Source organism: Carassius auratus, unplaced genomic scaffold (assembly GCF_003368295.1).
Source record: "Carassius auratus strain Wakin unplaced genomic scaffold, ASM336829v1 scaf_tig00028051, whole genome shotgun sequence".
Classification (NCBI taxonomy): domain Eukaryota; kingdom Metazoa; phylum Chordata; class Actinopteri; order Cypriniformes; family Cyprinidae; genus Carassius; species Carassius auratus.
Genome location: NW_020525652.1, coordinates 122,501 through 149,856, shown reverse-complemented (window position 1 = coordinate 149,856; position 27,356 = coordinate 122,501). Strand labels below are relative to the sequence as shown.

Genomic DNA, 27,356 nt, shown 5'->3' with positions numbered 1-27,356 from the left:
ATTTTGAGCAGCGAAGAAGAACCGTGCAGCGGTTAGGCAAAGCTTGCGGTCATAACTAGGTCTTTTTTAAGAAAATGGTATCGGATCGGTATATGGGTTCATGTACTCGCCGATGCCGATGCCAGAATTTGTTGTGGTATCGGAGATATTTCCGATACTAGTATCGGAATCGGAACAACTCTACTAAAGACCCTAAAATTAGAGAAAAAAGTCATTTGTCTGATAACATACAGTATGTGGGTTCAAATGAAAATCTCAATATTTGACAGTATTCTCATCAGAAGTCAGAAACACTTTCCAGGTTGATTTACCCTGCTTTTTTTATTTTTAGTCAATCAAATTCAGTATAAATTTATTTGGAAAAACCAGCAGCATTATATCAGAAAATCAGATGCAGTGAAGCGATCAGTGATTGAGGGTTGAACGAGATTGATTTGGATGTGATGAATGATCCTCTTAAACTGAGGAGGCTCCAAGACTTCCTTAAACATTCAGTTGGGTTTAGCTTTTCTTCTCAAATTGTTGATTCTTTTGGGGGCACTGATTTCCTCTTAAGATGTGATTTTGAGCCATCATAATTAAAGTGTAAATGATCATCTTTTCACAGTCAGGTATTATTATATTGGAAATTAATTAAAGTAAAGAAGAGACTACTTGTTTTTGATTTTCCTGAAGATAAATTGGTTCAAATTAGAACAAGATTTCTCTCTTTTCCACTTTTACCAAAAGCAAAAAGAAGTTCAGTTTAAAGTAATTTTTATTTATCCCTGTAATGAGTTCCTCTGACACAGGTTTAATTTGGATTGTAATGAATGCACCTTTTGTGGAGCAGACAGATACATTGAAACATTTGTTTTATTTATGCAAATTGTCAGAATAATTCTGGGATTACCTTTTTACATTTATATTTGAAGTATGTAATACCCGACTTTGATTTCAGAACTGTAAAATATTTGTCCTTTTGTCGAAATTGTGATGTTGAATTTTTTATTAATAATACTGTGATTTTGGCCAATTAATTCATAAATCTTGATTCTTTAATAAACCTTTTTTTTACTTTTCCAGCAAGATTTAATGGTCTTCTTCATTTCCCTAAAGCACATGTATCACAAAAAAGCCCTTAAACTACGTCATCTTTTGAAGTCTTTTTTTTTTTTTTTTTTTTTTTTTTTTGATGATTAAGTCCTTTGTAGTAGTATTTATGTTTGTATTTATTTATTTAGTTATTTTCTTTCTTACTTTTCCTGTTTGTTTATCTCTGTATTTTAAGTTATGCTGCTATTTGGATTTCTTTGAATTAAGAAGTGTTTTTCTCTGTAGTTTATTTGGTATTTTGGATGTTTCTCAAGCAATTTAAAAACTTTCTAAAAGACTTTCTGAGGGTGATTTATTTAGTTCCTGGTTCCTGTGGTGGAAACACACCGAGTCCCAGCACAAAGTCACTAGTTCCTGGATAAAGTTCGTGCGGCGGAAACACGGCTAATGTCCTCATTTCTTTCTCTTAGCTGCACATTGACAGTAATAAAAACTGGAAGTCACGATCATGAATATTCAAACCATACGCTACTCCTGCGCTAAGAAAAACACATTGTACAGGGTTTACAGAAACAATATAGGAGACTAATAAATGTTAAACAGGAAGAATAAAGCGGTACTTTAGAAGGCCGTGTCGTGCTCTGTGTGTGTCAAGATCAGATCTCAGAAAGACGTGTTCTGTGTTCTCGTGTTCTTCTGAGTTCTTCTTTCAACATCTGTGTCCTGGAGAACACTAGTCTGTTCTTTACGATCTCTGAACTGAGAAACAGTCTGAACATAAAGTCTAGCGCAGAAAGATGAGCTCGTCACTTCGCTCGGTTACATCTTCACCATTTTAATCTGCGTCACAACAACTCCCTCAAATCTCCGTTTAAGTGTGAAGAGTTTAACACGAGAGCGACATTCTACAATAATACATGATATTAGAAGCTGACAACTCAACTTACCGTCAACTCTGAGATCTGAACAGAAGGAGTTTAACTCTTCAGAATACGCGTTTAATCTCCAGTTTACTTTCGGTTTTAACACAAAGGAGCTCCTCCTCCTCGCAGAGTCAGACTGCAAGAGAGAGAAATAACATGAAGCTGTCCAAATCACACAGAACCACGCGAGATGTCAGAACGAGATGTTGTTGTCGAGAAGGACGCTTGTGTGGAGAGACAACGGAGAGAATATTAGAAAACAATATATAAGATAAAGGAGTAAAGAGGCTATCTCCTGGTTTCACAGACAGGACTAGTCCCAGACTAAAATACAGGTCTGGGCTGTAGTTTAAACTGACTCATTATTTGAAGCTACTTAAATGTCCTGATTGAACTATGGCTGAATACCTCATTAATGTCCAGTGACCGAGAGAGGAGTAAAAAGGACAGAGTCTTAAATTAGGATTCACTCAATATATTGTTTAACAACAGTATGTACTAATTATACACACTTGTAAATGTAGTGACACGCTGGACGTGTGAAGTACTGACAATACTTGTAATATTCGTGAGATTCGTGATGTGTACGTGTGTGATCTAAGTCGATGTGTGTAACAGCTGAGTCCACATGACTAAACGTGAGAACACACAAATATAGAATATACAGAATTTCTGTCATAACTGAAGAAATATGTAAATATTACATATGATGATATATAAGATCACAATATTATAATGAATAACAAATAAACAACTCTTACAATCGTTAATGACGCACACGAAAAACTCAACAGGTAATCCCAGAACTCTGCAGCACTCTCACAGCATCATCCGACCATCGTGTGGAAACTTAATCATTCAGTTCTGGACACCCAATCTGTTCAGATGACCATTCACAGCTTGATTGAACATTATCTGAATTTAGCTCATCTGAGTTATGATTATTGTAATAACTGGGAATTACTGACGTTTGAAACTGGGACATTTGTAATAAATGATGTTAGTGTATTAGTCAGTGCCAGGAAATATGAAGAAGAAAATATCATTTGAAAGATGACAGTCTCTCTCAAAGATCTCGCTCTATTTTCTCTGACGATGAAAACATTGAACTAATTCTCTTCAAAAGCACATTATGATATTAATAAATGAGAGCCGAGGGCCTTCATTAGATCCAGACAGAGATGATGGAGAAGGGGAACACAATTCAGATTATTTTCTTCAATTAGAAAAAAGTGATTTAAAAACAGAGTTTCAGATTTGAATATTAATGGTATATTAACACACGAGCCGAGATCTATTGCTGGTTATTGTTCATCCTTCTATCGCTCTCTTTATGAATCTAGATTTAATGAAAAAGATACGAATGATTTCTGAGATAGTCTTAATAAAACTAAATCTAGAAGTGAAGACAGAAAGCATCACACCTAAACCAAAGACACACACACTGTTCTTCCTCTGTTCACAACTACTGTCTGATTCTGTTAAACACAGACTTTAAGAGGAATCACAGCTGAGATGACATCATCACCATCAGCCAATCAGCACATCACACCACTCTCTGTTTAAAAGATGTTCTTCATATTATTCAGATCTCCTCTAAAGCTTCAGCTCTTCATTTCAATATTAATAAGTGTGAATTAATGTCTCTGAAGCTGTGTGATTCACCATCTATCTGTGGTGTCCCTATAAAAACTGAAATCTCATATTTAGGTCTAAAGATTGTAAAGGATGAAGAGAGAAGATGTGAGCTCAATATTTGCTCTGTTATTGATAAGATGAAGAACAAATTGAATCAGTGTTTACTAAGAGACTTCTCTTTGAGGACATCTCAAGACTCACATATACAGCTCTTTCTCCAGCAGTCAACAATAGTATTTACAAGACTGCTGACAATATGCTTTTCAGTCTTTTATGGAGAAATAAAACCCATTATATGAAGAAATCAACTGAAAATGGAGGATTGAACTTCTTGGACTTTAGCTCTCTTAATAATACTTTTAAAGTAAACTGGATCAAACGATTAAAACAGAACAACAACTAGTTTATGAAGATTATTCCTCATTGTATTTCTGCTCAGGTTGGACGTCTTCATTTTCTTCTGATTTGTAACTACAACATTTCTAAACTTCTGATAAAGTTTTCCAGTTTTCACAAACAAACGCTTCTCTCCTGGAGTTTAATTTAGAAACATAATTTCTCAGCGAACAGATGTTTTATATGGAATAATAAGCATATTGTATCTAAATCTGAATGAAAATCTGGTTTTGGTGAGGCATCTTTTGAGCAAGAAGGTGTTGTGTTCACTTGTTGTGAATAGTTGTCTAAATGTCCTAAAGAATATGCTGTAGTTGTGGATGGTGTAAAAACACATGTCCCAATCTTCTCTGCAGTGCTTGGATCCTGCTGACACTGCTGTGGCTCCAGTTTGTTCTCTTCTTCCTCTGTTCAACACAATCATCCACAGCTTCAGCTCTTTTTCAGACGGATGTTGTCTCCAACTTTCTGGAAGAACTGTGTTGATGCTTTGATATGGATCAAATCTGGAAATGAGCTCCTCACAAAGATTTTAGCACAAATAAAGGAGAAGAAATGTCTTTCAAACTCATTTAGAAATATTAGCCCAGTCACTTTTTCCTTGTAAACAGATTTGACTGTGATGTTGAGACACTTTCTACATTTTGTGATCTACAAACAGAAACGCTTCTTCATTTATTTTGGAGATGTACTTGATCAACTCTTGTGATATTGTCCAGCCTGGTTTCACACACAGGGTTTAAACCAAGCGAGGATTACTGAGAACAGAACACAATTCATGTGAGTCTCACACATCCTATTAACCCTTTCAGCAAACGCAGCGCAGAGCTCTGTTTATGTTGGTTTGGAGTTACACTCGGCACAATTCAAGTCCTCTGAAACTGTGTAAAGAAACACACCGGGCGTAAACACACACACACACACACACACACACACACACACACACACACACACACACACACACCGAGTCAGGACACTAATGGCAGATCTCATCTAGCAAGCAGTGTATGGACAGAAGAAGGGGAATATGTGCTGTGCTAATGTTGAAGTGTCACAGTATTGCTCTTCATATTCAGTATATTATTACTGTTGCTGGTAAAGTTTAGTATTCATAAATGTAAGTACGACAATTATAAACCATTGTTTCTTATTTTGAAATCAGAAGTTTAGCAAAACCTAAAATCTAACTATTATATCTATTAACTCCTTCAGACAAACACAATCCTTTCAGTTTCTGAGCCAGATGGGTCATATTAAAGCCGTTTGGAGCGGGTCACACTCATTCAGAGAAGAGCAATGTCTCAGATGACCATCCTTTGTGTCCACCTCAAGATCTGGGACTGAAACAAATGCTGGAGAACAAGAAGATCCCTGCTGTCCTAACAGACAATATACATCACCCATCAGCAGGAAAAGAAGAGCCCAGATCTATTTCTATTAGTGAGAGATGTCCAGGAGTCGTCCCCTCACTGATCACAAAGAGACTGAAATACTGACCAGCTGGACATTACTGAAGGTAGGAGGCTCTTATCAATATGAACATGTGCATGATACATAATAACAGTACATAACACTGGTTTAAATTACAGATGTAAGTATAGTTAACAATAGGATTCATGCTGTCACTCATATATGTTTCTTCAGATTATTGAAAAGACTCTCAAGGTGTTGAATCATTGGTTTCAGAGAGATTTCTGACTCAAAGACAGAGTTGTGTTCACTAAAGCTGAAGATATCTCTCGATTATCGTCTGCTCAGTCCATCTCTGTTCACAAACACACCTGGAAACTACATTCTGTGGAGAAATAACATTCATTATATTAAAACATCAGTCTTTCTAAACTCATACCACCAAGACGCTCTAAACTGAGTTGAGTTTAGCTCTAAACAGTAACTTTAAAATAAATTGGTTAAGACAATATCTTCACAATTCTTCATCTGTCTGAATATAATTCCTGGGTTTATTTTCTCTAAATTGGGCGTCTTATAATTTCTCTTGATGTATAATTATAAAACTGAAAAACTTCCAATCAAACTTTCTAAATTTGACCAACAAGTTCTTGCTCCTGGAGTCTTACACAGAAACACAGTTTTCTGATCTGGAATAAAGCTAATATTAGTGTAGAAATAAGTCTTTATTTAGTCAGCGTTGGTTTAGTAATGGGTTGTTCTCAGTGAGTCAGTGATTGAATAATGATGGGACTTTATTAGGGTTTCCAGACTTTCTCTGAAGATCCAGAATTGCTCTTCCATTAAAAGAGTTGAAGGCTCTTACTATAGGGCCGTTCCTCAGGTGTGCATGTGCTGTTCACAAGCAGTGTTTCTACATCCACACTTTCTGTCTGTCTCTAACCTCAACATACCTCTGTCAGCTTTAAAGCCTGACAACTACACTATTAGATCCTGCTTTTTACAGCACAATATCTTCTTCAGATGTTACTAGTGTTGATATCTTGCTAAAAGCTTGTTGGATAACTCTGCTGTCAAACTGTTGTTAATAAGTGTCTCAGTTTGATCATAAATCCTCAGTAATGTGTGAATGGTGTTCTGATGTCACAGAGACTGATGAACACACACTTGTTCTCATCCACTGATGAAGACTTCTTCACTCAAACCATCATGCTGCAATCACAGAAGAATAGAAATCAACATTCATCTGAACTACACACACTCTTCACATCTCTTCATGTTAGGATCTTCACTCATTTCTTCTCATATTAATGTGCAGGTATTTCCAGTAGCTCTTCTGTCAGTTGTTCACTGATATATGTGTATGTTGATGTGTCAGTCTTCCAGAAGCTGAAACAATAGCACTAGGAGAAGACGAAGTGATCTGAGTCTGAAGCGGTTCAGTTGTCTACAGATAATCCTGCTCTTGAAGAGCTGCACACTGTTGTCTGCTGTGACACATCTCTCCTGTGCTGACTTCTGTGTTTCTAGTGGATCATCCTCATCATCCTCCACAACTTCTGGATCAACAATGTCCTCGTTCAGAAGAGCAACATCTGCAGAAAGACAGGACTCACTTCCAGGAGCTTGAAGAAGAAGAAGATGGAGCACAGCTGCTCTTCATCATCTGAAGGCTCTCTCAACAATGTTCTGTGTGTGAGCTTCACTGCTGTTCAATCAAAGCTGTGCAGGATTGTGTTCATTACTAATGATAATAATACTAATAATAATGTAATCTAATGTTTTCATGTGTTGTTAACATTATCCACTTTATTTTTTATTTTTTATTCAATGCTTTGAGCATGAACACAGAAAGACATACATTACAAACACTGACTGAGATTACACTCAGTTTTCATTCACACTCAGTACATCAGAAAACGAGATACATGTAAAATAAAATAAATGAACAACACTGAAGAAAAACTAAATAAAGAAAAAGAAAGAAAGAAAAAGATAAAGTAGGGGAGTAACAGAGTAACAGAGGAGTAAAAGGCTATGGTTTTATCCTTAAATGACAAAGCAATCGTAACTCTTTCCCATGAGAGGATCAGTCTTACAGATCATCTTTGTGTATCAACAGATCATCATTCCTGAAGATTTGAGCCAAACTACTCTGAAACACAGCTCTTCAACTCTTTCTATCTCCAAACCGCATTCAATCTGACTCTTAACAATTCTTCTGCAGGAGAAACATGATTCATAATTTACTTTACATTTAGGCTTGACAGGAAATGTAAGAAAACTACTTGTTCCTTGACTAATTTAATATTTTAGAGGAGCTACTCACATTATATTTATCACTAATATCATCATAACTCAATATATTCCTGAGTGGTCATAACATGTGAGTGCCCATGTGTCTTTCTTCCAGCACTCATCGATGAACAGAGAGTTTATATTCACCAAAATACATCTGTTATTCAGATAGATGTTATGTGTGCTAAAATTATCTTTAAAAATTAGTTTCCAATATAATGATACTAGATGATGAAAAGTAGAAAGTTTTATGAGGAGTTTAGACAATTCAAAATCACATTGTAATGAAAAACTAATAGCAGCACATTTGATGAATATAGCTGTCGAAATCTCAAACCAAAATGAAGATTCATTATTTATGAAAGACTGGAAACACTTAAGATTGATGATCCATTCATAATATCAAAATTAACTGTTTTAACAGAACCTGCTTCATAATCTTTAATCATCACTCTTCCATATATAATGAAATCAACATTTAACTCATTTATTGCTTTTATCTTTTTAATAGACACTGCTCAGGAAAAACATGGATAGATGAATCTAGAAGCGACGTTAATAAGATTCTACCAAAGATCATTTTTTGGTAACAGAATGATAAGACCTTGTTTCATAGTTGGTGAAAGTTGGTTATTCTTTACACACTCCTGTAAAACTTCCAACAAAATAGATGTTAGTTCCTCCCAATAAAAGTGTAAAGATGTGGTGAAAGCGTCAGGGCCTGGTGATTTACCAGGTTTACTCTGTTTAACAGCTGCTTCAAGTTCTTGCAAGGTTATGTCTGATTCACAAACTTCTTTAATACACTCTCAGTCGACGGATATCATTTTTATCATCTGAAGAAAAGAACTAGAGTAACCCGAGGAAAATGATGATGGATAGAGTGTGGAGTAAAATTAAAACGCCTCATTTTCTATTGTGTTATGATCTGAATGTTCTACTTGATTCACTATTGAACAATTAATCACATTTCTTTCCTGACGTCTTTTTTCCAGATTAATCAAATATGATCTATTTTCCCTCATTAGTCATTTTGATTTAGTGAATCTGTGTTATATTTCCAATCAGCTTTAGTTTTAGAAGATGTCTTCTTGTGTTCTCAGATTAAATTGGTTCTGGATCTGTTAAGAGGCTCCTGAAATACTACATTTAGCTGCAGAACCTGAAAGAGTCTCAGATCCAAGACAACAGTCAATTCTGGATTTTAGTGGCTTTTGTTTTGAACCATGAAAAGTGTCTGGAAGTGGCTTTGATTTTCTCCATGTATCAGTTCATGAATTTGATGAATAATAGAGTTGATATGAGAACTACTCAATTCAGAAGGATGTCTATCCATGAATTGGTCTGGTGTGGTGTTAAAATCCTTCTGTAGGATATGTAGCTCTGAGCTCATTTATAACATCTTTATAAAATATTTTTTTCTCAAATGATTTATTCCTCAGTTGATTCCCTCTCTCCCTGGTCTACTACAATAAGAGCTGATTGAGGATTGGTAGAAGATCTTTCTAGTAGGACTTCTCCAACAGTGACTGAATAGAGGCGAGTTCCTGAAGCTGTATCTGTAGAGTCTGTCCTCGTCTTCAAGACTAAAGCTCTCATCAACTGAACTGAATCACTGCAGCTCCTCCTAAAAGAGTCCCAACACAAAACTAGACACATTACACTCGTCTGCTAGAGTTTGGGGTCAATCTATCTTACCTCTGTCAATGTTAGTGAGCATGGTGTACAGCTGCTGAAACACACTTTGATTTGATTATTTAACAGCTTTGACGAATGCAACACTCTCACCATCAGCATCAAGATGACACAGGAATTCCCTGAACACTGTTGAGGAAAACTCTGGGAAAGGAAATGTGCTTTAAAAACAACCGCTGGCTTGTTTAAACACGTATTCATACATATCCTCATCCATTCAGCATCATCTCAACCCCGAAATTACTTTAATTCACTTTATAAAACCAAGCATTGATCATTATGGTATGAGACTTTATGACTTTTGTCAGACTTGAATTGGAAACACGCTCATAAAAAAATTGAGTGGATAGTTTCTGTGGTAGTAATAAAAAATAAATCAAATATATATGATATTGTATATTTTTGTACTACATCAGATAAAACAAATCCATCTGTGTGTCCCTGCAGCACAGAAGCAGTCTTCAGTAGCACAGGAATATTTGTAGAAATAGACAACAGTACATTGTACGAGTCACAATTATACATTTCTCTTTTATGATAAAAATCATTAGGATATTAAGTAAAGATCATGTTCCATGATAAAAACAAATAAATATATCACAGCTCCAGGTCTCTTCCTGTTTCAGTCCAGGATCTTTGGTCAATGAAGGTTCAATGTGTCTGCCATTCCAGAGAAAACACAAAACACATAATGTGTAATTACATGATCAGTTCTGTAGCTGAGAACCAGACTCTGATGAACTTGAAGTCTGAGAACAAGGCTCCTTCTGGAAATTATAACCAAATATCACGTCTGGAACAAGGCCAGTAAATTAATTTCCCTTGGTCTCAACCTAAATATGGTTCTGTAGATCTCATCTCCAAAACCATCAGGGCCAACAGAATCAAGAAAAAGGATTTCCCTCTACAAACAAAACCTGCAATCAATGGGTTTGTTAATATCCACGAAAATCAAACTCACTAACCCTACCTGTTGAATTTGGAAATATTACAACTAGAAAGATGAACAGAAACTGAACACAGAGCAGATGGTGATCATATTCATTTCCAATATTCAACCATAAATATTTGACTAAAACTTGACTATTAATATCCGTTTGCATGAACTTTAACTTTGAAACTTTAATGTTGAAGTGTTTTATCTATTTCTCAATCCTGGTTCTTTCTCTGATATCGTGCTGAAATCATGAAGGAACATTGTGCTCTGAGAGTTACCATCGTGTGTTGATGGAGGCGTTTATCACAGTTTACTTTACCGATTGAGAAACAGTTTGTCAGAATATACCCTGACCGTCGTGACTAGCTGCTTGATTTGTTCTTGATTCATCGTACTATTGTGTTGAAGCAGCGAGTCACATCGTTGTACGAAAAACACACCCCATATTAGCAAAAGAGTGTGAGATTGATAGCAGCTGATTGACAGTTTTGCATTAATTAAACGTATTGAATTAGAAAATGAGTTCTGATTGAAGAGGAATAATTCATATTGCTTTGTTTCACCTGTCAGCATAATGCAGTATGGTACAATATCACTACAATAGTATGTGTAAGGTCTAATGAGTAACTACAGCCTGTAGTTAAACTAACTGTGTGTCTGTGTAAAACTAACATGAAAGACATACTACAAAAAACATGTTGATATTGTAGAACCTATAGAATATGTGCTCGACTCCCAAAACAGAAAATCTATCTTTTCACTACATCTCTATACTACAATCTTTAAAGCAGATCCTGAGTTGTCAAACATTTTTGGAAAAAACAATCAACTCCTCCCTCCTCATTTCTTTGTTTATTATATTAATGTTTCAGTACATTACAATCATTATATCATGGCTTGAGTTAGAATACAAAATGAGATAAAAATGCAAAATTATACTTCATAATATTACATTGTGTGTGTTTGCGCTCTCACCAAGAGCCTCGAGGTGAATCAAAAAAGAGAGTATCTCCTAAAATATCTTACGGTGTACCTCGAGAAGATGTGGACCATCGAATCAAGGAGTATCTGCTCAGTAGTTTTGGATTAATCACTTAAAGGGCTAGTTCATCCCAAATTAAAAATAATATTTCATTACTTTTTTTCAGTAATTACTCTTCTTCATGTTCCACACCCAAAATACTTTCGTTTTTTAAGATAGGTTTGATGACAGAATGTTGTCAGATTTCATTCAATAGTCAAAAAGTTCATAAAGAACTGCTTCTGTCCGCTGATCAATGTTTACATGCGACTAAAAGACCAAATTAAATCTGTTCATCATAAGTGATCGATTCTCTTCAGAAAATCTGGACTAAGCTGCTTGATACTTACGTGCTGGTTATTAAATTGTATATTATATTTTTGTAGAACACTGTATATTATTGAATCTAAATCACATTTTTAAATCTGTTTTACTTCAGAGCTTCTTGGTTGAAGTATGTATACTACTGTATTTGGCACAGCATATGTTGTAACTTTTTGAAGATAGATATTATATAATATTTGTACCAATGCTTTCTCAAACACAACTTTGAGGCTCTACAGAAAATATTCATGAAGAGAGAAACCCAGAAAATGTGTTCAGTCTGACCGTCAATCTCTAAGTACTGGAGCAATCACAGACATTTGGATACAAGACGTGTTTTATTGCATTAGATCTTGTATTCAAATATATTCCATGATTAATGGAAGGGGGCATTGTTACATGTAGGTAACATCACAATAAACATTGAGTTCTTTCCAAGAGAAAATTCCTGAAATTAAGCATTTACTGCATTAACTGACAATGTTTGCGTTTTATTTTAAGGGATTTTATATATATATATATATATATATATATATATATATATATATATATATATATATTAAAGCAAATTTAGCTTTTATTCATGGTAAAAGTTGTAACAAAGCAAAAAACTTATATTGACCTACATTTAAGTGAAGTTTTATCTTGTGACTAAAGAAAATAAATTGATTTAGGTGTTATTAAAAATATAGTTTGTACTGAATCAGAAATGTAACTTAAGTAAATGTAATAAAATTGTTTGTAACAAAATTATAGCCATTTATTTAGTTTAGTCCAAAGTAAAAATTATACTTGGATGTTATGGTAAATAGTTAGTTTTTCCAAAGTAAAATTCTTAAGTTGTACCAGAGTAAAAATAATGATTTGGTTTCCATAAAATAAACAATATTTTAACTTTGTTTCAATGTAATATTTTATCTTAGGCAGAAGAAATATTTTGAATTATTTTCAATTTTAAGTTTCGACCTAATCAAAAATTTTGTTTGAAAAAACTAAAAAAAAAAATAAATAACTGTAACAAATTACAGCAATTTTCTTGGGTTAGTCCAAAGTATCATTTTTTTCAGTGTACTTCCATTCCACCACATGAGCATTTCTGAACTTCATCAGTGTTTCTAAACGCAGTGAGTCAGTGGGCTGTAGTCATTAAGAGATGAGGCTCGGATAAATCTGGGGTCGTCTGCATAGCTGTGGTTCTTCCTCATTTGGTTCAGTGGGAGCATATACAGTGTGAAATAATATGTTCCTCCAAAATAACAAAGTAAAGTTTACAAAAACACCCTTCATAAGACTGAACTGAATTAGACATTAATTAGTCAGGGTTGTTATAGTTAACTACGACTAAAGCTGAAACCATTAAACATTTTTGTTACTTGAAATAAAAAGCACCTGCCCCTTTGCCCCTTGGTTCCCAAAGTGCCCTTTTGTCAAAGCACAATTTCCTCAAACTTTTTTTCTCATAACGTACCCTTTTGTGAATGCCTGTCCATGCCCAATCTAAATATTAGTAAAATTTCTGAATAATAATTTAGCCGTCAATAAGATGACCCACATGATGACCTTTCACCTGACGACGACGACCTCATCCGACCGGGGTGATTCGTCACACCGCACGCCATTTTTTAATTGCCAGAGGATATTTTCAACACCGTGGCAGCTGGTAAGAGGTGTTTCATTCTCAACGAAGTGATTTTGATGTTTATTTACTTATTATTATTTTACAAGAACGACGCGATGTGAGAACATGGAGATATGTTGTTTATATTGCTGTGTGTAGCTGTAGTGTAGAAGTAACGTTAGCGTGCTGTTTGAGGGAGAAACCTTTCACAGGCATCGAGGGCAGATTTCGGATCCAAGTGGATTTTAAATGCAGCTTCCAAACAAAAAAAAAACAACTAAATAAATAACTGAATAATATTTTTTATATATTTGATACAATCACAGCGGTGTGATTAAATCGTTCAGTGCACAGCATCAGCTGCTAAATTCAAATCTGCGTTCGCTGGCTGGCGCTGAGCCAGAGACAGACGCGTTCGTACTACGCTTCAGGATAACCAATCAGAAACGATTCTGTTGCGCTTATGAATGCAATGGCCAATCAGAGACGTCCAGAAGAGTAATCACTAAAAAACAGTGTTTTGTTCACTTGCTCGCTGGCTGAATTATTTAGCAAATTCTCTCATCAGAAACAACAAAAAGTGCAGATGTGCATACGAATGTAATGTAAAGTGCTTCAGTGATTTTAATGAGTTTTTGAGAGTGCCTGAATTCTGGCTAGACTGAATGAAAATGTTCTTTACTCTCTGTAAAATGAAAGTGTTAAAATAAGTAACTTACAATATTGTTTTTAAAATTTACATTAAATGCAAATTCAGTCGTATTAAAAATATTTTCTGGCATGATATGGCACTTAAGTAAAAAGTCGGGTTTTATGTGTAGTTAAAAGATTACACTACTTTTCCATTTATTGATCAAATAACAATCTATAAAGGTGCAGAACGCGTTTACTTACACGGTTAAGAATCGAGATATTTCCTGATATATTAAGCATGTTTGGAATTGTTTTGAATAAAAAGGAAAAATAAATAAAACAGAAGCCTATATCCGTTATACAGTGAAAAAAATCATGATTGCATGACGCCCCTGATCGAGGGGTCTGGTCTTTTTTTGTTATTTGACTAAACTATTATTATATTACAGTATTTATTTATTTTTTTTAACACGTAGAGTGCCTTAAAAATAATTATCACAACACTGGTAAGGCTTTTTCAGATTTTCTCATTATCTGAATTATCATTATGAAAATAAAAACATTTATTAATGTTTATAATATAATTATATTTTAAATGTGATTTTTTTTTTCTACAATAGCAACAGTGTTTACAACAGCAAGACCACTTTAGCCTGTAAACTCAATAATATCTCTCTGGAAATAAATGTAAAAATATCAATGTCAATATAAAATGCATACCTAACATCTGACATCAATAATATACCTGACATCAAAGTGCAGTGTGAAGGATATGAATAACAAATGTAGCCTGTCATTTGTTTACACTGTAAAACCCGACAAGTTAACTTAACTCAAACCGTTTGAGTAAACAGATTGCCTTGATTTAAACCATGTAAGTTTTAAAACTTTGCATTCAAGTAATTAAGTGATTAACTAAGTGCTGATTGAGAATTAGTGATGAACAGCTGCTGTTAACAAACAGAATCACTGAAGAAAAGAGAAACACAAGAACTACTACAACTGACTTCAGACACAGCCTTAGATGAAATCAACTGAAATAAAATACATGAAATCTCTCAAGATCTGATGAAACAACCCACAAACAGCATCAGCAGCTCCACTTATTAATAACCAGACTGACTTTATTTCTGTCAGACGTCTACAGAAGATCTTATTGAGAATGAACTAAGGTTTAGATGTTGATTTATTGTTTCATTTGAAGTAACCATGTTAGAGATCAGTGTTTGCTTTAGTTGGGCTCTTGACCCTTGTTTTCTGTCTTAGTCTTTTCTCTGGCTGTTATAACCCTGTTTCTAAAACACATTTGTTGTAAACCAAAAGCCCAGAAGAAATGCCATCAGGTGTTAACCTGTACCAAGCCTTTACCTAGTGTAAGGTTGTTATACTTTATAAAACGTCGCAGATTCAGATAATGATGCAGACAAGCTTCCTTCAAACCAGGAGGAATACAAGAACCAACAGCTGAACGACGCAAACAAAGACATTTTGAACACTATTGTCAAGGACCAGAAGAAACACGGGATCATCCTTAAACAAATTGTTGCGTTACTAAAACGTCATGATGGCGGACATGCTCAGACAGCCTGTGATCAGGAAATGACTGTAACGCTGTTAACCAAACTGCTGGGGCTTCTTAAATAACTGTATTGGTGAGTCCTATTTTCTTTACCCCGTTTTTTTTTTTTTCCTAAGTGTGTATTGTTTTTGTCACAAGTGTGCATAGATGTGGTTTTATGATTAGATTTTTCCTTCTTCTACGTTTAGTTGTGTGGAGTGTATTTTGTGAATATTTTAACAATAAATTAGAGTTAGAAATGGCTGCAAAACGTTGTCGGGAGTCATGTGATGGTGAACAAGATCCTCCGTTAAGGTGCAATAGGGATTTTTATTTCCAAAATCAACAAAACACTACAGAAAAGCTACTCAGGCTCATACAGACTGTTGATGAGATGAAAAAACACAAGCCATCTAAATTGTTAAAATTAATAAACGTGGAACAATCAAGGGCAGAGCCTCCTCCAGAACCGGTTTTTGATTTTGAACAGTTTTTAAATTCTCAACAGTTAGGTGAGGTGCCAGAACCACGACCATATCCAATTTTTGAACAGTTTTTAAATTCTCAACAGCTAGGTGAGGGAGCAGGTACCCGGCCACACCCCACGCTTGACCTAACAGACCCCTGCATGGGTCTCACACAAGCTGAAATAGAAACACTTGTAAGAGAGGGTGGTGATGTGGCTGGATACACAGTAGTACCACAAGGGCCATTCAATGGTTTGGAAATCCACAGGCTTATAAGGGAAATATCTTCTACAGGTCTATCAGACTAGACTGTGTTATTACATGACACGTTTTCTGAAATAGTGGCATTTTCCAGATTATTAGGTGGAGATGGTAGTTTAATTAACATCACTTTAATGGTCCTAGCTTGACATCTGATGTTAATACACTCTTGTCAGCTAGCAATGATTACAGTGTCAATCTCTTCATCAGTGATCTTGAAAAAATCATGCAAAGCAACACGGATGTACAGTTTGATGAGTGTTTAAATTTAAAAGTGTCTATAGCAAGAAGTAAACAAGGAGGCGCTCGACGAAAATCAAGGGATCTAGCCCACGATCAAGTGATTGGTAAGAACAGACTTAATTTGTTCGTCGCCTCAAACATTGCAGGGGAAAACAATCTTTGTTTTGCAATCTACTTAGCACACTTTCCTCAGAAACCACACATAGAGTTAGAGTCCATAGCGTCAGCATTGCAGGAGTCTGTAGGATACACTGATCAACATATGATATCACTTAAGGATATTGTTCAGTTTGAACGTATGTTGAATATTAAAATAGTGGTCTTCTATAGAACGAATACAGGAATGCTGGAGAAATATGCAAACACAGATGTACCACATCCTAAAACAGTGTTTTTGTACTTCCACGACAATCATTATTTTATGATTAAAAATCTGAAGGGGTTCATTGGCACACCATACGTGTGTGAGTATTGTTATCAAGCGTTTACTGCACGGCAAGATCACAGATGCCGATACACCAGTGATGTTTGCAACGCTTCTGAATGTCATCTTTACCCCAAAAAAACAAAACACTGCGGTGACTGTTTGAGGTATGTAATGTAATAGACGTTACCATGTCAGCGCCATCAACCCCAAGCCACACAAATGTCCTGCAGATTGTTGTGTTCACTGTAGTGAGGGTTTGGTACCGACGGTGTGCATCAGTGTTTTATTCAACCGGTTAAGGTGAAGGAGCCAAATAATCTGTACTTTTTTTTTATTTCGAAACTCGTTATGAAAATAACAGGCATTTAGCAATTTTTGTATACGCGATCACGTTTGAGGGAGAATAATTTTTGGCCGAAGGTTCTGATTGTGTAGATTGTCTCATTAAGAAATTCAGACAGCCTTGTTATAATAATTACACATGGATTGCACATAATGCATCCGGATTTGATAATTTCATTCTTTTGGAATACTTCACTAAGATGGGGATACCTCCTAAAATGACAATGTAAGGGTGTCGTCTAATCCATATGTATGACGAGGCATTCAAACAGAGATTGATAGTTACAGTTTTATACCCATGCGTCTAGCCAACACACCTACTGCTTTTAATCTGACCAACTCTGTGAAGGGTTATTTCCCACATCACTTCAACCGTGTTGAAAATGATTCGTATGTCAGACCATACCCGGCCAAAGAGTTTTATGGAGACAACAGTAAGTTGTATCACAAGACAACAGAAGGCGAGGTCACACGGTATGTGGATTTCACAAGTCTCTGTACATTTTGTCAGGCCACAAAGTGCTTCCCGATAGGACACCCCCAAATAATTTTCAAAGATTTTGATAATCTTGAGAATTATTATGGCCTTGTTAAGGCTAGTGTACTACCACCTCGAAAGCTGCTTCACCCAGTACTACCCTACCGCGCAAAAAAAAAAAAAAGAATCCCACTCTGCAGGTTGTGTGCAGAACAGCAGAACCAGACACCACTGTGTATGCACACGGATGAGGAAAGAGCCATCAGTGGTTGCTGGGTAAGCATTGAAGTGCTAAAAGCTATTGAAAAGGGCTAAGTTGTAGTAAATCTGGATGAGGTCTGGCATTTTCCCCAACGATCAGATACACCGTTCCGTGATTATGTTAAAACATTTTTACAGTTCAAACAGGAGAGTTCAGGGTTTCCAAAAGATGTGGTGACCGATGCAGACAAAATAATCTTATATCAGAGATTACTTTGAGAAAGAAGGGATTCAGCTGAATGTGGACAAGACTGAACCGAACCTGGTGCATAGATCGATAATGAAATTGGTCTTAAACATTTCTAATAAATTTGGGTAATACATTTTCACTGTAATTTTGCAACTTATAAAGCGTTAAAATGTTTTTAATTTGCATATTAAAACTAGTGTAGAAAATGGCAAATGTAAATTATATAACTGAGTTTTTATTTTGCACTAAATTTGACACATGTATGGTAAAATGTTAAAGTACAAAACTACATTGGCATTTTATGTATTGCATTGCCATTTTGCACATTTCAAATTTAATTTTGCTCTCCATATGGTTCCATATTTATTTACCATTAGGGATGTTCAACACTGACAAGAAATTAGTCATGGAGTCCTTTAGTCAGTTAACAGAAAGATTAAATCAATGTTTGGAGTGGCTTTCTGAATTTACAATGTGTTGTTTATAATTTCTTTGTTTATTGTTATTGGTGATTCCAGATTGCTGTCACACAAGTTTCCATTTCCTCTCAAACCCCAACCCCCCGCCCACTGTGGCCGAGCTACACATTCTCTGTTTTATTTTAAACATAAAAAATCCAGAGGAGAATGGCACCTACGCTGGAATTCATTCAAATGTAAGGAACATATGTAATGAAACTGTGTATAAAGCATTTTGTTATGTTGCCATTTAGTTGAAAATAATAAGGGTTAGTTCACTCAAAAACAAAAAATCTGTCATTAATTACTCACTCTCTTGTTGTTTCGAATCTGTAAGACCTTCATTCATCTTCAGAACACAAATTAAGATATTTTTGATGGAATCTGAGAGCTTTCTGACCCTCCATAGACAGCAAGTGCCCTACCACGATCAAGGCACAGAAATACAGTATAAGGACATTGTGAAAATGGCGCATGTGACATCAGTAGTTCAACTGTAATTTTACGTTAATTTTGTGTTCTGAAGATAACTGAATGACTTACGGGTTAAGAACGACATGAAGATGAGTGATTAATGACAGTTTTCATTTTTATGTGAACTAATGATCTCTGTAAGTATTTCATAAAACATTCTTGACAAGATCACGTGACCGATGCAATTGGAGACCACTGGAAATGCAATTTTAGCATTTTATAAGCAATGCTTAAAATGGAACTTGATAATTCAATCTCAACCTGTTCTGCACATTACTCATTTTCATTTCTTGTCATTAACAGTCTTCCTGTTAAGAAATCCTGAGCGAGCGTCAAAGGTTCAGATGAAGGGAATCTACGCTTCCAAGATTCCAAGACTGTATGAACTACTAGATGCCAAGTTTTTTTTTTTTTTTTTTTAAATCTCAATTTAGGACTTGGACTGAACATGCAGCAAAAAAAAAAATGTTTCCTCAAACGGGCACATGGCTAGAGATACTAAAAGCACACAAACACTTGGAGCCCTGATCTTAATTTATATTGTATAGTTATCTTAGTTTAACATTAAAATGTCAGGAATGAGTGCATAAATCTTTGTTCTTTATTTTCAAATGCTGTACAAGCTTTTTATTTTATTTTTTTATGTCAATTGTAGATGCAGATAATTTAGCATGAATAAAAGGTAAGTTAATCTAACTAGGTTTAGTTCACCCATAATATTATATGAAAAAATCTCATTCCAATCCTATTAGACTTTTGTTCATTTTTGGAACACTAATGAAGATCCATTTTAATGAAATCTGACAGCTATACTGTATTAGACCTTGAAATGGTAGTTGCATAGGCTGTCAATGGAGGGACAGAAAGCAGAGATTTCATAAAAAATACTCTTGATTTGTGTTTCAAAGATGAATGGAAATCGTATGGATTTGGAACGGTATGAGGGAAAGTAACTGATGTCAGAATTCACATGTTGTGCTTTTAAATAATGTGTTCTATAGGAAAATGATGTAATTTCACTTGACTATTGACTATTAGTCTGTAGCAATTGTTAATAATGACAGCCCTGTCTTTGTATTAATTTTTACCCCATGTATTTGAAAATGTTTATCTTTGTGACCATTATTTGGTGCAACACCAATATTGTACAGGTACCTGCTCATATTTTATTTTAATTTTGTACGAAATTAAACATTTTAGGATGACTGAAGTGTCTGTAAATCAATCGTATGGATTGAGTACTTTAATAATACGGAATATTACATTTTAGGTTTGACGGAAGTGTCCGTAAATGGTACAGAAAAACTCAGGTAAATCTACGGAAATATCCGTTTTAAGGTTTACGGAAGTGCCCGTACAATAACGTAAAAATTTACGGAAAATACGGAATATTCCATTTTAGGTTTGATGGAAGTGTCCGTCAATGGTACAGAAAAACTCAGGTAAATCTACGGAAATATCCGTTTTAAGGTTTACGGAAGTGCCCGTACAATAACGTAAAAAGTGCTGGTAATTAATTACCAGAACTTTTTCAGTTTTTTAACTGAACTTTTTTTAACAGTGTACAGGGTTCCCGCGGGGTCTTAAAAAGCCTTAAAAGCATTGAATTTATTAAGTTGGAAATAATACCTTAAAAAGACTTTAAAACGTCTTGAATTTTGATGTCTGTGTCTTAAAAATTGTGCTGTATGTAACTTCTATGTATTGTAATTTTCCTCAAAAGTTTCATTTGTCAACCACGATTATTTTGATTAAATGACGTATTATAAATAAAGAGTGGCGGAACCAGTAATTGAGAACGCAACGCAGCCCCGGGTCACAGTCGAGCGGCAACCTCACGCTCTCTCTCGTGAAGCCAATAAGGAAGTGACTAAAACTGCAATTCATCGACTGGCTGCTTGAGGCTGGCTGCAGAAGAGAGTCAGTCCCATAGACTCCCCATGTTCAAATGTCCAATTTTACAGCAGAATAAAACATGTTTACAGCCTGGTTAAAAAAATACGTCGACGCAAAATATGCGCATCGATTCGTCGACCTGTTTTTATTTCTCTAAAAAACGTTTGCAAAACATTTACCTTATGTGCGCTGAATATACGCGATGGCCGGATCAACATTCTACGTTATATAACCAATCCAGGGGTTTTTCTGCATTGATCTTTTTTTTTTGGCGGCTGTCAAAGCCTTATTTGATCGGTGAGTGATGTAGAATAGAATGACTGCTTGCCTGACAGGGCGCGTACGAGAGAGAGCCCCGGCTGCGCGCGCACTCACAGTCTTCAAACAACACGAGCGCTTCTTGCTCTCTCTCTCCCTCGTGCATATTAACCAAAATAATTAAACACGATAGAAAAAGGGCGAAACACCAAAGTTTCATGCGCGCTCGCGCACTCACAGTCTTCAAACTACACGAGCGCTGTCTTGCTCTCTCTCTCTCTTCCTCGTGCATATTAACCAAAATCAATAGACACGATAGAAATTAGAAAAAGGCCGGAACGCTAGACATCAAGTTGTTGTTATTTTCAGCTGAAAGAAGAACTTTTTTCAGTAAACTAGTCCCTATGTGTTCAGTAAGCTTGTTTCAGTAAGCTATGTGTTTTCAAGGCTTCAAGGTTTTATTGAATGCTATCTCTTATATATAAAGTGCAAAGTAATGCATTCTTAGTCAGTCTTTTATTTTGTAATTTTAAGAGCAATAAACATATATTGCAATGTTAAGGAATTCATGTTTTTTTTCATTAAGATATGTGGTAACACTTTAGAATAAGGTTCCATTAGTTAATGTTAGTTAATGTATTAATTAACATGAACAAACAATGAATTTTCGTTAATGTTAGTTAATGAAAATACAGTTATTCATTGTTAGTTCATGGTAATTCACAGTGCATAAACTAATGTTAACAAGCACAACTTTTGATTTGAATAATGCATTAGTAAATGTTGAAATTAACATGAACTAAGACTTATAAATGCTGTAGAAGGATTGTTCTTGCTTAGTTCATGTTAACGAAAGTAGTTAACTAACATTGACTAATGCAACCTTATTCTAAAGTGTTACCAGATATGTAAATTAACATGTATAAATTGTTAGTTGTCAATTAATGGGGAGATAATCAAAATCGAATCGATCTGGAAAAAATTAATCGTTAGATTAATCGATGCATCGAAAAAATAATCGCTAGATTAATCGTTTATCCCAGCCCTAATCCAAGCACATGAATGCTCTCAATTTATAAAAAACAAATTCCATCGCCTACGTGTTTCAACCATATACTGTATGGTTTCAACCAACAAGTGCCAGCTAGCTGCTAATGTTCCGGAAGCGGCAGCAGGATCTAATAATAGGGGCCGTTCACATATCACGCCTAAAAACGCGTGGAAAACACTAGGTGCACCGCTTTCTCCTTCTTTCCAAAGGGCTCGGGCAGAAGTGCACCTGAGGCAACAATGACGCGCACTCTCCATGAAGACGCAGAAATTTCAGCAAAGGATAAATGGATTTGCAGCACTAAAAATCACACGCAGTAGCTCTGCTACTAAATGTATTTTTAAAATGGCAATCCATATACAGCTATGATCAGCTGTTCCTTCATCTTGGCTGAGCTTTCAACGTTGTTACGGGAAAGGATGAAGCTGATTGGTTAGTTCTTGTCATATGACCTGCGGTGCGCTTGCGGCTCTCTGAAAAGTTGAGATTTTTTAACTCGATGCGGTGCGTGGGTGTCGCGACCGCGTCGCTTCCATTATGAACGCGCATACTGCGCGCCTACATTGGAAATAACAAACTTGAGCGCGCAAAAGACGCGATATGCAGACCCTTCAGCTATGACCGCAACTAGAGTGGATCTGCACACAGCTTTTGGGTCCACGCCAACAATGAAAGCCAAGGTTGTGGACTCTTAACACAATCGCTAAACATCAGTCCTACAATGGAAATGAGGGTATCTTAGAGCTTTTCAAATGCATGTTCCCTAACTCCGAAATCGCTAAAATGTTTACTTGCGGTCACGATAAAGGAGAAGTTGACGGAACTGGCTGTCCTTGATAAAGAGATTGCTGCCCTGAGTGAAGAGCTAAGGAGTTTCTTAATTTAATGTATTGTTGAGAAATAGGTATTAATTTTTTTATATAAATGGATTTAAAAAGGTCTTAAAAAGACTTGAATTTAACTTGAAGAAACCTGTAGGAACCCTGAGTGTATGTAAAATTATAAAAATAGCAGACACACACTCTCTCACACACACACACACACCCTCACACACATAGACACACTCACACACACACACACACACACCAGTAGAACTGCACTATGTCGGCCGTGGCATTTTTGGTCCTTGAGGTCCACCACCACTTAAATATATATGCAGTATATTGTGAAATATTTGTAGTGTTTAAAATAAATGTTTTCTAGTTTAATATATTTTAAAATGTAATTTATTCCTGTGATTTCAAAGCTGAAATTGAGATTTGATGAGTTTGTGTGCATGTGAACATCAGAAAGAGTCTCTCTATCATTTAATATCACACAGAGACACTGAGCAATCATCATTAACCCAAAACCCAGCATAGAGGGGTTCAGTGAATGTGGTGTTGAATGTGTGTAAGTGTGTGAGTGTGTGTGTGTGAGAGACGCTGTAGAAGGACAGAGAGCCGGCCGACACGTCCACATACACTCCTACTCTCTTACAGGATGAACGGAGAGCAGAGATATCAGTGACGTTATTATTGTGATGGACAGAGAAACTGTTATCAGAGCAGAGCAGACTCCAGGATTTGTCATTGTATCCAAACACACAGTCACTCTCTCCTTTCCTGTTGATTCCTTTATATGACACTGATATATCAGCATCATCTCCGCTCCATTCAGTCTCCCAGTAACAGCGTCCAGTCAGACTCTCAACACTCAGAACCTGAGGATACTCATCAAATCTCTCTGGATGATCAGGATACGGCTGACGATCTCTCACACGTGTGATCTTCTTGTTCTCATCAGACAGAACGAGTCGAGTGTTTGCTGTGTTTGGATCCAGTGTGAGATCACAGGCCCCTGAACACAAGAAGAGAGAAACATCAAGAACAACACAACACTGAAGATGTCTGTGTGTTTACAGCTTTGACTAGAGCTGTGTCTGAAACAATGATTATGAACTTGTGTTAATGTCTGTTTATTATGGTTCTCAGTATTTTAATAGTATTTAATGATTATGAACATAAAAGCATTACAAATCTAATTAATTACACACCATGGATGAAAGCACAAAGCTGACGCGGAGGTGTGTATGATTACAATATAAAGTCATGTTGTGTGTTATTGCTAGTGATATTATTTTCTAAAATAAGGTAGATGTAATATAAAAGCTCATATGACAATGTTTCTGTAACAGCTCCAAGTCTCCTGCACAGTGTATACGTCACTGTCCGAATCAGTTCACTCCTTCCTGATCTAGTGCACTCAACTGTCACACACTTTATAGGGACTAGTGAACGAGTGAACGAGTGAGTGATTTCAGACACAGCTTATATTTTCTCCTCACTATTCACAGATGTCTTCACTAATATAGTGAAAGCTGTGTTTCAGTGTTAAAGTGGAATGATAGCAGGCTTTCTGCAGCAGCGGGAAAAATGTGTAAGCATTTTAAAATATTTATCTGAATGTGCAAATTAATATATATATATTATAGTTTTAAACCGTTATTTGGAAATGACAACATAATATGCTCTACAATATTTATATGAACTAATCTCTGACAGACTATCAGCCAATCACTGTGTGCATAGTTAATGAGCATGCTGACATCATCCCTAGCCCCGCCCCCTTCTCTCTGTTCCTCAGTAAAAGTTCGTCTCAGCAGCTTTGTGAACAGCTTTTAAGAGAAAACATTTACTGCTATTTAGGAGAACTCTTAGTGCTAAGATCAAGTGTTTTGTGAATATGAAGATTTATAATATCTGAAACAAGTCTCTTCTGCTCAACAAGTAATAGAAATATTGATAAATATTATTCTGATAAAAAAAAAGAGTTTCATATGTGAATACATTTTTAAAATCTAATTTATTTCTTATTCCAGTCTTCAGTGTCACATGATCTTCAGAAATCGTTCTAATATGATGATTTACTGCTCTGTTATGATTATTGGTGCTCAATCATTAATATTGGTTCTTATCAATATTGAACATTTTTTTTCTGCTTCATATTTTTGTGGAAATCATGATACATTTTATTTTCCAGGATTCTTTGTTTAACAGACACTTTAAAAGAACAGCATTTATTTCAGATCAAATCTTCTGTAACATTAAAATGTCTTTACTGTCCCTTTTGATTGATTTAATTTGTTCTTGCACAATTAAAGTATTATTATTAATATTATTTTTAAAAAAACTGTTTGTAATTGTATTTTGAATGGTAATATATTATGGTTTCCACAAAACAATATGAAGCAGCACAACGGTTTTCTATATTGATAATAATAAATGTTTCTTGAGCAGTAAATCATCATATTAGAGAGATTTCACTGAAGACTGGAGAAATGATGAACAACATTTAAACTGAATCACAGGAATATATATACATATATATATATTTAAGTGTATTCACATAAAAAACAGATATATAATGATGTGTGTGTGTGTGTTTGTGTGTTATTATGAGTGTGTGTGTGTGTGTGTGTGTGTGTGTGTCTCTGTGTGTGTGTCTGTGTCTGTGTGTGTAAGAGTGTGCATGAGTGTGCGTGAATGTGAGTGTGTGTGTTTGTGTGTGTGTGTCTATGTGTGTGTGTGTGTGTGTGTGTGCGCGTGTGTCTATAGCAGACAATGATAACCGTGACATGGAAGCACCAGCTTCCGGATGATGAGTTTTGTGACAGATCTCCTTAATAAACGGAGGTCTGAAATTTACCGATCAGAGTGGCGCTGATACAGAGTTAACCCGCTATCTCCAAGATCAACCAATTGACTCTACGGCAGATCCACTACAACCCCCAACCCCCCCCCCCCCCCCCCCCCCCCCCCGAAGGCTATGTTATGAACCGTCACATTTGACTCACGTCATAACCGTCATCCCCAATTCTGAAACCGGAACACCCCTATTTGAACCCTTTCCAACAATGACTGTATGATTCTGAAATCCATCTTTTCACACTGAGCACAACTGAGGGACTCGTATGAAGCTATTACAGAAGCAGGCATGTGATCAGCTAGACACATCTGTTACAGAGAGAGGTGAAGAAGGGAATGGAGGAGGAGCACAGGCTTGAGCCGCTGGTGGAGGCAGCCTCACGCCAGCATCTGTTACAGGAGCTGCAGGACACAGAAAGATGTAGAGAGAGATGGAGGAAAAGACTGAACAGAGGAGGGAGGAGAAAGAGGTTTTGCAGCGGTGGAATCTGGAGCACGACTCAGACTCGCTGATGACTCTAATGACTGTTTTGGAGAGTTAGCTGACTGCAAAGAGACGGACAAAGATCCTCCCAAATGTTGTTAATAAAACATAATTTAATGTAGATCAGCATCATTCACACACATGTTCAGTACATCAGTATTAGTGTTTGACATACTTGAGTATCTGCAGTTTATAGTTTGGATCCTGCAGTTTGTGTTTGAGCAGCTGGACTCCTGATTCTCCTGGGTGATTGTAGCTCAGATCCAGCTCTCTCAGGTGTGAGGGGTTTGAACTCAGAGCTGAAGACAAATAACCACAGCCTTCCTCTGTCACCATACAGCCAGACAACCTACACACACACACAGAGACAGAGACAGATCATCTACAGACACACACACACAGAGACAGATCAACTACAGACACACACAGAGACAGATCAACTACAGACACACACACACACACACAGACAGATCAACTACAGACACACACACACAGAGACAGATCAACTACAGACACACACACACAGAGACAGATCATCTTCAGACACACACAGATCAACTACAGACACACACACACAGATCATCTACAGACACACACACACAGAGACAGATCAACTACACACACACACACAGAACATCTACAGACACACACACACAAAGACAGATCAACTACAGACACACACACACAGAGACAGATCATCTACACACACACACACACAGAGACAGATCAACTACAGACACACACACACACACAGAGACAGATCATCTTCAGACACACACAGATCAACTACAGACACACACACACAGATCATCTACAGACACACACACACAGAGACAGATCAACTACACACACACACACACAGAACATCTACAGACACACACACACAAAGACAGA

General features: G+C 36.2%; 1 protein-coding gene across 8 annotated transcripts in view; it reads right to left on the bottom strand.

Moving 5' to 3' along the window:
* LOC113079434 (NLR family CARD domain-containing protein 3-like) overlaps positions 1 to 27,356 on the bottom strand; it is a 67,016-nt gene that overhangs the window by 35,481 nt on the left and 4,179 nt on the right. For 7 of the 8 annotated variants that reach the window (XM_026251695.1, XM_026251699.1, XM_026251702.1 and 4 more), the window contains exon 1: positions 1,983 to 2,130. The exons of the other annotated variant lie outside the window; for it this stretch is intronic. The gene's annotated coding sequence lies outside the window, so the exon portion shown is untranslated. Of the gene's footprint in view, positions 1 to 1,982; positions 2,131 to 27,356 lie in introns of those variants that run through there. 8 annotated transcript variants of the gene reach the window in all.